The sequence below is a fragment of the Hemitrygon akajei genome, chromosome 5, assembly GCF_048418815.1.
Source record: "Hemitrygon akajei chromosome 5, sHemAka1.3, whole genome shotgun sequence".
NCBI lineage: Eukaryota > Metazoa > Chordata > Chondrichthyes > Myliobatiformes > Dasyatidae > Hemitrygon > Hemitrygon akajei.
The window spans coordinates 34495798-34506338 of record NC_133128.1 but is presented as its reverse complement, the minus strand read 5'-3'; the positions used below and the strand labels follow the sequence as shown (position 1 = coordinate 34506338).

Genomic DNA, 10541 nt, shown 5'->3' with positions numbered 1-10541 from the left:
CTCCCGCTCCGCTGCCCGCACCGACAGTGTTTTGGTAATTCACAGTATTGTAAAAAAAAACTTGAGAAGGGGGATGTAATGTATTATGTGAGTATTCGTAGGTCAGAGTGCGTATGACGTCAGAACGCGGGGGGTTTTGTAAAATGGAAGTCTGGTGTATAAATGTGTGTGTTTAATACTTCGGTGTCCGAGTCACATTAACGCTACACCCACCCACCAGGACCCCAATAATACCAGGCAGATCCACCGCCATTTCATGAGCGCTTGTCTGAATTAAAACAAAGTCTTTGCCCGCTATTTTGTCAAACCTCCACTCCATGACCGTAACTATTCCTATAGCTTTAACGGCACTTAAAGTCTGAATTAACAATTCATTGGGACTACGAATGTCCACCCCACTCAATGCACACGCATTTGTTACCGCTAACCCCATGGACTCGCACCACGCTCAACCTCTGCAGCGTCCATAACCTTTTATCTTAATCACTTTACCGGACAATACAGAGGCTTAAACTGGATCAATGCTCAGGACAACCACACAGCATCCAACAAAATCAATCCAGGACGATACCCCGACAAATGAAACCCCGCTGGTTTCCTTGGCTGCGTAAGTCTACAGAATACACACTCCGGTTCCGCCAAACCCGCGAGACTGAAATGCCCCCCCCCCCCCCACCCCAAACCCCGGTTTTTATGGATGCTGTGTAATTTGCTACCCTGTGCTAAGAAATAACAGTACGCTGCATACGATTAAAGGCATTATATTTATGAATCTTAACTAAAGGATTAGTAAAGTAAAAAACTAAACTGGCCCGTTATAATTATACAGACAAATGTACACAAGTTGGAGCTCAATTCTTCCAAAAGGAAATGGACTGCGGCACCTTCTCCACCGGATCAAATCTTGCCGCCAGTTCTCTGCAGGGTCTTCCCTTTTCATCTCCAGCTGAAGGAAGGACTCGGCTCACATACCATAGCACCCCTTCTCTCTAACCATAACACAAATACTGCTTCGACAGACAGACCATTGCATTAGTGGTGAAACCTCTCCCAGGATATTACTGTAACATATAGAAAATGCTGGAGGCACTCAGCAGATTATGGAAACGAATAAACACGCAATGTTCGGAGCAGACACCCTTCAGCCTGTATATGCTACTGTGGATTTCCAGCATCTGCAGAAACTACTTTATTTATGAACTGAATTTAAACTTTTTAAAGTCTCTGGCATACTGATTTTGCAATTTATCACAGTTGTCTTATTCCTTTTTCACCTGTTCAGTTAAATTTTCACTTGTTTGTTTAACTCAACAGAGTCAGGTCTCAACTCCCATATTTGAGCTTCCAATTCAGCAACATCAAACTTTTTTTACTGTAATAAGACTGCTAATGTCCATCCAATTTTTCCTTTCTCTCAGTCATTCTCTGGATCTTAAATGATGCCTTATTCATATAGCAGCCAAATTTTATTAGACAACACTGATAATATATACAATTCATCTTGATTTCTTCATTAATCTTGTTAAATTGGAATATTTTGTTCTGTAATAACCTAAACCCTGAGGCATCTGTTCACAGGAAGGATAAGATCCCTCTTTTACTGTAGTGGGTTTCATTAATTTGACCACCACATTAACTTCGTTACACAGAACACTTAGCTTCCCACTTAATAAGACCACAAGACGCAGGAGCAATATTAGACCATTTGACCCATCACATCACTTCTGCTATTATATCATGGCTGACAGATTATCCCCCTCAACCTCATTCTCCTGCCATCTCCCCATAACCTTTGACACCCTTATTAATCAAGAACCTATCATCCTCTGCTTTAAATATATAGAACATAAGATATCCAATGACTTGGCCTCTGGACCTGTGGCAATGAATTCCACAGATTCTCCACTCTCTGGCTAAAGAAATTCCTCCTTCTCTCTGTTCTAGAAAGATGTCCTTGTATTCTAATGCCGTGCCCTCTGGTCCTAGACTTCCCCACTATAGGAAACATTCTCTTTATGTCCAATCTCTCCAGGCCCCTTCAATTTTTGAAATTATCTCCAGTTTAGAAAATAGTCCACATCTTTATTCCTTTTACCAAAGTGCATGACCAGACACTTCCCTACACTGTATTCCACCTGCCACTTACTCACTTGTTCTCTTAATCCATCTACACGCTTCTGCAGACTGTTTCCTTAACACTACCTGCCCCTCCACCTATCTTTGCATTATCTGCAAACTTGGCCATATCTACTGTTTGATAGCTGTCATATCCAGCATCATAAACTGCTTCGAGAAGCTGGTCATGACACGCATTAACTCCAGCCCCCAGGTAACCTTGCCAACAGACAAAATAGGTGCACATTCCCTGGTACTACATTCATCTCTGGAGCATCAGGACTATAGGACCACCAACGTTAAGCCGTTGTTTATTGAGTCCAGCTCTGCTTTCAGTACTACTTGTCCAAACAAACATCTTCAATCTCCTAAACTTGGGACTCAACGTCTTACTATGCAAATGGATCCTTGATTTCCTGTCCAACAAACCACAATCAGTAAAGATAGGCAGCCAAACCTCTGTCATGATTATTCCCCACACTGGTACCCAACAAGGCTGCATCCTCAGCTTCCTATTCGATTCCTTATATACTCACAGCTATATGGCCAGATTCAGCTCTAACTCCATCTACAAGCTTGCGGATGACACCACCATTGTGGGCTGAGTCTCAAATAACCATGAATCAGAGTACGTGTAACCGGGTGACCATCGAATGCTATTCAGTATTGTAAAAAGTGTACTCAGGCACCCATCCAGGTAATGCTAGAATAGTTGTCTGTGCCTTTAAGTGTAGATGGTGATGTCATTACGCATGCGCGGGATAGTGGGAAGACCATTTTGTTTCCTGCTGAAGAAGCTGGTGGGGCTTTGGAATTGAGTTCCTCCCAGAGGTACTGGCCTTGATGAGGAAGGGTGAGCATTAATCTACAATATCCATGTGAATTTGTTTATACTTGTTGGCAATGCTTTAGATTTTCATGAGTAAAGGACTCGACGCTGGATAGCATGGCTTGTGCAAAGTTCCTTACCAGCCAAGTAGGTCAGTCTTCCTGTAATTTAAGTACCAGGCGATATCTTGTAAAAGTTGTGCCAAAGTGTACCTTTTGTCTAACTTTATTGTAGCATGACTGATTGTGCATGTAACAGCGTGATGTGAATGTTTAGTCTCGATTCAGGGGTTCAGCACGTGTGCATTAAAAAGTAGTAGACGTCCTAGATGAGATGTATTTGCTTACATTTTTTGCTGCTATGTATAAGATACAGGGTTGGGGGGATTCTAATGTTGCTTCTATTGTGTTCCTTCAGAATTGCCACTACCATATTACTACTGTATTAGTTTGGTGCAGTTTTCTATTATGTATTTTTATACTGCATACGTAATCCATCGATACACAAGTGTGTGGATCGAAGGTTAAACGGAGATTGTAATGGCAGGACCTGATTGTGAAGTTATTCGTTTTGTTTTAAGACCCTCTTCTGGCACTTAAACATCTGAAACAGATAAAGGAATTAAAACCCAAAAAAGTATTTGTTGTCCTGAGTGTGTAATTCACCCCAGGCTACACAAGAAAGAGACAGAGAACCCAGTGGCATGGTGTCATGACCACAACCTTTCCCTCAATGTCTACAAGAGCTGTTTGTAACTTTGGGGGAGCATTTACTGTATATATATTGCCCAAGAATACATGAGTTCATGGCAGAGTAATGGATCACTGAGTCAGCATTTAACACCTTGCCAACCATGAGTGATCCATTCTTTTTATCAAATACAAGTTACATTGCAACTGCAGCCAAAATGCAGGGCTTTTCCCTGGATAATGTGCCACATGTAGCTGTACACAAATTATCTTGTCTTGGTATGCCAGATGGCTCCGGTCCCCTGCTCTGCAAAGTGAAGCCATGCTCTTCAAAGACCTCTCTTGCCTGGGATGGCTGCACACCATCTGTAAACTCTCATGACCTTAACCCTTACCTTGCTGCAACTTCCATGCTCTCCCATTTTGTCCTGTAAAGAACAATACACACCTTACCAAATAGCAAAAGCACAGAAACTCTGAAACTCTGTGATAGTTTCATCAGGGGTAATTGGATGTTTTATCATGATGGAAGCAGCGTCTCTGTGGTCCACCACTCCAGAGAGTGATCGCAAGCTAATATTCAGATTCAGATTCAGTTTATTGTCATTTATAACCACAAATACAATGCAGTTAAAAAATCAGACAACATTCTCCGGACTGATATCATGAAAAAAGCAAAAAACAGACCACACAAGAAAAACCATATAACATTTGGTAATCCCCAATCCAGAGTCCGGAGAGGCTGCTGTGTATCGATATCGTGCTACCGTCTTAGCACGTTCCCCAGAAAGGAACTACAAACCCATCAGATAAACCTAAAGCTACAAGACCTACACAAAACCACATAGTTACATATAGTTATAGTTAACATAGAGTTTCAACGGTGCAGACTGTTACGAAGGATGAACAACTCTGATGGGCAGAAGGGTGCAGAGTGGCCCATGTCCCCCTTTTTGGAGAATCGCAAATCGCTACTATTTCGATGCTGCTAACAAGGAAGTAAGAGAGACAAAAGGAAATCTGCCAAGGCAGTTGTTATTGATAACAGCTGATGAAAGAGAATGAGAGAGAGAGACTCAGCTAAAAGGTACCCCATGGTGGAATGGCTCCTACTAACAAAAGAGGAGCGGAACCATTGATTACTGCTATTGTCTTTTGGAGAAGGATTGTTTACTTGGTACTGTTCTATTCATTGAAACCCCTCGGGGGCAACCAGAGTGGGCTGGTTTGATGGGTTACATCATCCCAACCTGATTGACACATGAGACCCCGTGAGTGGGGATAAAAGTGAGGTCTGGAGTAACACCCCTCAGATGCACCAGGAGAAATGCTAGTGAGCAGCAGAAACCCACGAGACAGTGTGGGACATCGGAGACCGAACGAAGGGTCGGTAAATTTTAACTCACAGTGTTTATAGCGAGACCGGTGGGGGCTTGTGTGTGTGTCCACCCTTGCCTGGGTGACGAGTCCACCACGGAAGAACGGTCTAGCTAAAGGATGGAGGGGTCACGCTTGAATGGCCACAACAATGACACATCGACAGATGGAAATCGTAAAGGAAGGTTGGCAAAGACCATAGCTGTTACTGTTTGCGCGCTCTCTTTCTCTAGTCTTTCTCTCTCTCCAACAATTGCAACACATCGACTGACAACTACCGCAGCCTGCATGAACTGAACTGAACTTTATATTTCCATCTGACAATTCATTATCCCCTAGACAACGATAGAGCTTGTTTTATTATTGATTATTATTATACCCGCACTTTTAGGTTTAGTATTGCTAACGTGTATTATCTGTATATTTGCATTGATATTGATTTGTATATTTTTACTAATAAACACTGTTGAAAATAGTACCACCAGACTCCAACGGACACTTCTATCTTTGCAGGTAAGACACCCACCCAGTTACGGGGTTCGTAACAAGACAAAACCATAATTGATAAAAGACTAACTGACAAAGACCACATAATTATAACACATAGTTTCAACAGTGCAAAGCAATACCGTAATCTGATAAAGAGCAGTCCATGGCGTGGTTTTAAAAGAAAATCTCAAAGTCCCGACCGCCCATCATCTCACGCAGACGGTAGAAGGAAGAAAAACTCTTCCTGCCATGAACCTCCAGTGCCGCAGCTTGCCGATACAGCAGTAGATAGTAGAGTGAATATCACAATCTGCAGGAATGCTCAGTGTGTACAGTGGAGTTACCCCAACTTCCCAGCAGGGGATGAAACTAGGTGGTGATGGGGTCCTGTCCAGTCTTCCCAACTTTATCTTCTAACTGGATATACACCACTAAATCAGTGATATTCTCAGATGTTTCAGGGACGTGCATGCAACATTCCTGGCCAATGATTGAGCACATATTACCCATCTTGGGCAACAGGAAGTCTAGTGCTTTTCAATTTTGAAGGTCCACAGTGTTTTTGTCACCATTTCTGCAGTAACGTCACTGATGGCCTGGCACATATCACGTAGCACAATGGCTGTGTCAGCAGACAGCTTCTCCAACACTGACGTCATATTGATGCTCTCATGAGTGTCTAGAATGGGAATACTACAGTCTCCGTAGACCTTCCACGGCAGCCCTTTACAGCAGGATGAAGAGAGAATGTTGGCAGGCGGTTCATATATGCCACTATGTAGGCCGAATAAAATCTACCCTCCGCGACTTTGGTTCAGGCCGAATATCCGTTTTTAAAAAGGTAACCCTGGGAGCCAATGGTAGTCCTGGCAGCCACACACTCAACAGGTAGCTTTAATAGGATTCAGAGGGTCACTAGAGGTGTAAACATCGCATGTGCTGTTACCTAATATTGCTGTTACTTTGATGCACACCTCAAGACAAACAAGAACACGCTGGCCATGAAAGCTACCCATCCCCCCACAGGTGAGCAGCCACTGCCTGTAACAGCAGCAGACGTGAGCAGGAGTCTGCAGAAGAGTCAACCCCCGTCGGGCAGCTGGGCGAGACAACACCCCAGGCCGAGTACTCGGGGAGTGTGACACCAGCTCACTGGCACCTTCAACACTTCACTCAGCCAGGCTACTGTCCCTACAAGTTTCAAATCAGCTACCATCCTCCCTGTATCAAAGAACTCTACACGTGCAGAACTAAATGACCAGTGTCCAGTGGCACTGATGCCAATAATCATGAAGTGCTTTGAATAGCTGATAATGGCACATATCAAAAACACCATTCCTGTTACACTGGACACTCACCAATATGCTTACTAACAGAAATGCTGCACGACAGATGTCATAGCATCTGTCAATCATCTGGCCCTGACACACCTGGGAAACAAGGACACTGATGACAGAAGACTGTTTTTGGATTTCAGTTCAGTGTTCAATACTGCTGTCCCACAGACCGTGGTGAATGAACCCCTTCTCAGTCAAACTACAGCACTGTGCAAATGGGTGTTGGACTTCCTCACAAAAAGACCTCAGAAAATCAGGACACACAACCACTCCTCCGCCCCAATTTTCCTCAATCTGGGTGCCCCCAGGGATGTGTGCGCACAAGATTGCAGAACCAAACACCCAAGCAATCACATCAAGCTTACTGATGATATGCCAGTGGTGGGGTTCATCGCCAACAACAATGAGATGGCCTACAGAGAGAAGGTGGAAGAACTCAAGGCCTGGTGCCAGACAGATAACATCTTTCTTAATGTCAATAAAGCAAAGGAGATGATTATCAATTTCAGGAGAACTCACAGACCTCACTGTGACCTTTACATTGGCAGCACAACAGTGGAAACTGTGAGCAGTTTTAAACTCTTTGGGACTGCTTGGGACGGAAACTGCATTGCAGCAGACAGGAAGGCTCAACATGTAATCAAAACTGTCCAACACATCACTGGCACCAGCCTACCCATCACCAAGAACATATGAGAGGTGACAGAAAAGAGCCAGGAACATCATGAAGGATCCCACCCATTCCCATCAGGGGGGAGACGAATTTGCATCCACGGTTAGGGCCACCAGAGTTAAAAACAGTTATTTTCCCCAAGCAGTAGGACTGAACAACACCTTCACCCACTAACTCCACCACTACTTTTGGAGAGGATCCTAACGGGAGTGCGGCGGGAGCCATCTTGAATTTTTCTTATTCTCATCAGAGTTAAGAGAGGTGGGACTGCGCAGGCATTTGATGGTGGGCAGTGAAGCGGGGAAGATTTAAAAAGGACACAGCCTGATACAGCGGGCAGCGTCGTTTGCGGGCAGCAGAGTGAGCTGGGAGCAGAGTGAAGGTTTAAGGGCTAGGGCTCAACGGGCTTAGGTGGAAGCGGGTTAGGCGAGGTAGGTTCAGGTTTCAGTTTTTCCTGTTATTTGAGGAAACGGGAAGTATGAGTGTGAGGGCAGCTTGTTGTTCTCAGTGTCAGATGTGGGAGGTCCTAGAGTCTCCTAGCTTTCCGGAAGTCCACATCTGCACCAGGTGCACCGAGCTGCAGCTCCTAAGGGACCGTGTGAGGGAACTGGAGCTGCAGCTTGATGACCTTCATCTGGTCAGGGAGAGTGAGGAGGTGATAGAGAGGAGTTACAGGCAGGTGGTCACTCCGGGGCCACGGGAAGCAGACAGGTGGGTCACGGTTAGGAGGGGGAAGGGGAAGAGTCAGGTACTAGAGAATAGAATATAAAAGCAAGGAGATAATGTTGAGATTTTATAAGACACTAGTCAGGCCACACTTGGAGTATTGTCAATAGTTCTGGGCACCATATCTCAGAAAGGATATGTTATCATTGGAGAGAGTCCAGATGAGGTTCACAAGGATGATTCCAGAAATAAAGGGGTTTGAGGAGCATTTGGCAGTTTGGGCCCGTATTCAGTGGAAATTAGAAGCATGCGAGGGGATCTCATTGAAAACTACTGAATATTGAAAGGACGAGATAGGGTGGATGTGGAGAGGATGTTTCCTGTGGTGGGGGTATCCAGCCCAGAGGGCATAGCCTCAGAATTGACAAGTGACCCTTTAGAACAGAGGAAAAGAGGTATTTTTTTTAGCTGAACAGTAATAAATCCCTGGATTGCTTTGCCATAGACTGTGGTGGAGGCCAAGTCTGTGCATATATTTAAGGCGGAAGTTGATAGCTTCCTAATCAGTCAGGGCGTCAAAGGATGTGGTGAGAAGGCAGGTGTATGGGGTTGAGTGGGATCTGGGTTCAGCCTGATGGAATGGCAGAGTTGACCTGATAAGCTGAATGGCCTAATTCAGCTCCTATGTCTTATGGTCTTATAATCAAGAAAACACACCAATGCCTCTACTTCATCAGAAGGCTTAAGAAATTTGCCATATCCCTTTGACTCTCACATCGTTTTATAGATGAACCATAAAAAGCATCCTATCCAGATGCATTGAGGCCTGGTACAACAACTGCTGTGACTGACACTGCAAGAAACTGCAAGGAGTTGTGGATCAGCTGAACATATCCAGAAAACCATTCTCTCCTCCATGGGCTTCTTTACAATCCTTGCTGCCTTGTAATCAACAAGCACCCGACATAATCAAAGGCCCCATCCACCCAGACATTCTCTCTCCTCTGACGTAGATACAATAGTCTGAAAGCATGTACAACCAGGCTGAAGGACAACTTTCATCCTGCTGTTATAAACTAATTGAATGTCTCACTAGTACAATAAGATGGACTCTTGAACTCATAACTAAAGACTTTCACCTTATCGTCTGTTTGCACGGCACTTTATCTGTAACTGTAACACTTCACTCCACATTCTGTTATTATGTTCCCCTTGTGCTGCCTCAATGCACAAATGTGATGATCTGCCAAACATTGGACTAGACAAGTGCAGAACACTAAACATAAAGAAAGGTGCAATAGATCTAGTAGAATATAAAACAGAGCAGCAGGATATAGTACAACTGATGGATGAATATGAAACATACAAGTATCTGGGATATCAACAAGCAAAGTAAATGGATCATAGTGCGATAAGGGGAAAACTTCTGACAGAATTTACTTCAAGGCTTAAGAAAATCTTTCAAACAAAGCTTAAGAGTAAAAATATCACACAGACAATAAACATTTTCACTTTTCCCATATTAATGTATTCTTTTGGCATAATATCTTGGTCCAAAACTGATCTGGAAAATTTACAGAGAATAATAAGAAGGGAAATGACTACATTTAGAAAACACTATGTAGACTCAAACACACTTAGATTAATGCCAAGAGGAAGCTGAAACAATCCAGCACATCACAGGATCCTGCAGCAGTTTAACTCAATCTGATTACTTACACAGGCACAAACAAGTTGCACACATCATTCACCAAAACCTTGCTCTAAAATACAAACTCATTAAAGACACCATTCCTTACCATAAACACAAGCCTGATCCAGTTTTAAACAGTCCTACAAATTATATTACAACTGATCCATTATTACTGATAGGACAATCCATAATAACCATCCCAATGAACAAGCAAGAAAAACTTAATTAATATAGCCACTCCAAACACATATTGCATATAGAAATCAATAAGTAAAAACACCAAAAATATGATGAATTAAAAAAACTGAAACTGGAAGACAATGGAACATGAACAGGGTATACATTGTCCCAATAGTAATATCTACAACTGGAATCATCACAGAGTCACTGCACAATATCATTAAACAACTAGACGGACACAACAATATTTATGTAAATCTGCAACAATACTAAACACACTAAAATAGTCCAAAGGCAACACGAGTGAATCTGCAGATGCTGGAGATAAATAAAAACACAAAATGCTGGCAGAACTCAGCAGGCCAGACAGCATCTATAGGATGAGGTAGTGACGATGTTTCTGGCCGAAACCCTTGATGAAACACAAAACACTCCTGATGAAGGGTTTCGGCCTGAAATGTCGTCACTACCTCCTCCCATAGATGCTGTCTGG

At 43.4% G+C, this 10541-nt stretch overlaps 1 protein-coding gene across 1 annotated transcript in view; it reads left to right on the top strand.

Annotated features, from left to right (window-relative positions):
• The window catches only part of LOC140727629 (NXPE family member 3-like), a 34668-nt gene continuing 24127 nt past the window's right edge, over positions 1–10541 (top strand). The window contains exon 1 of the mRNA XM_073045236.1: positions 1–34. The gene's annotated coding sequence lies outside the window, so the exon portion shown is untranslated. The remainder of the gene's footprint in view (positions 35–10541) is intronic.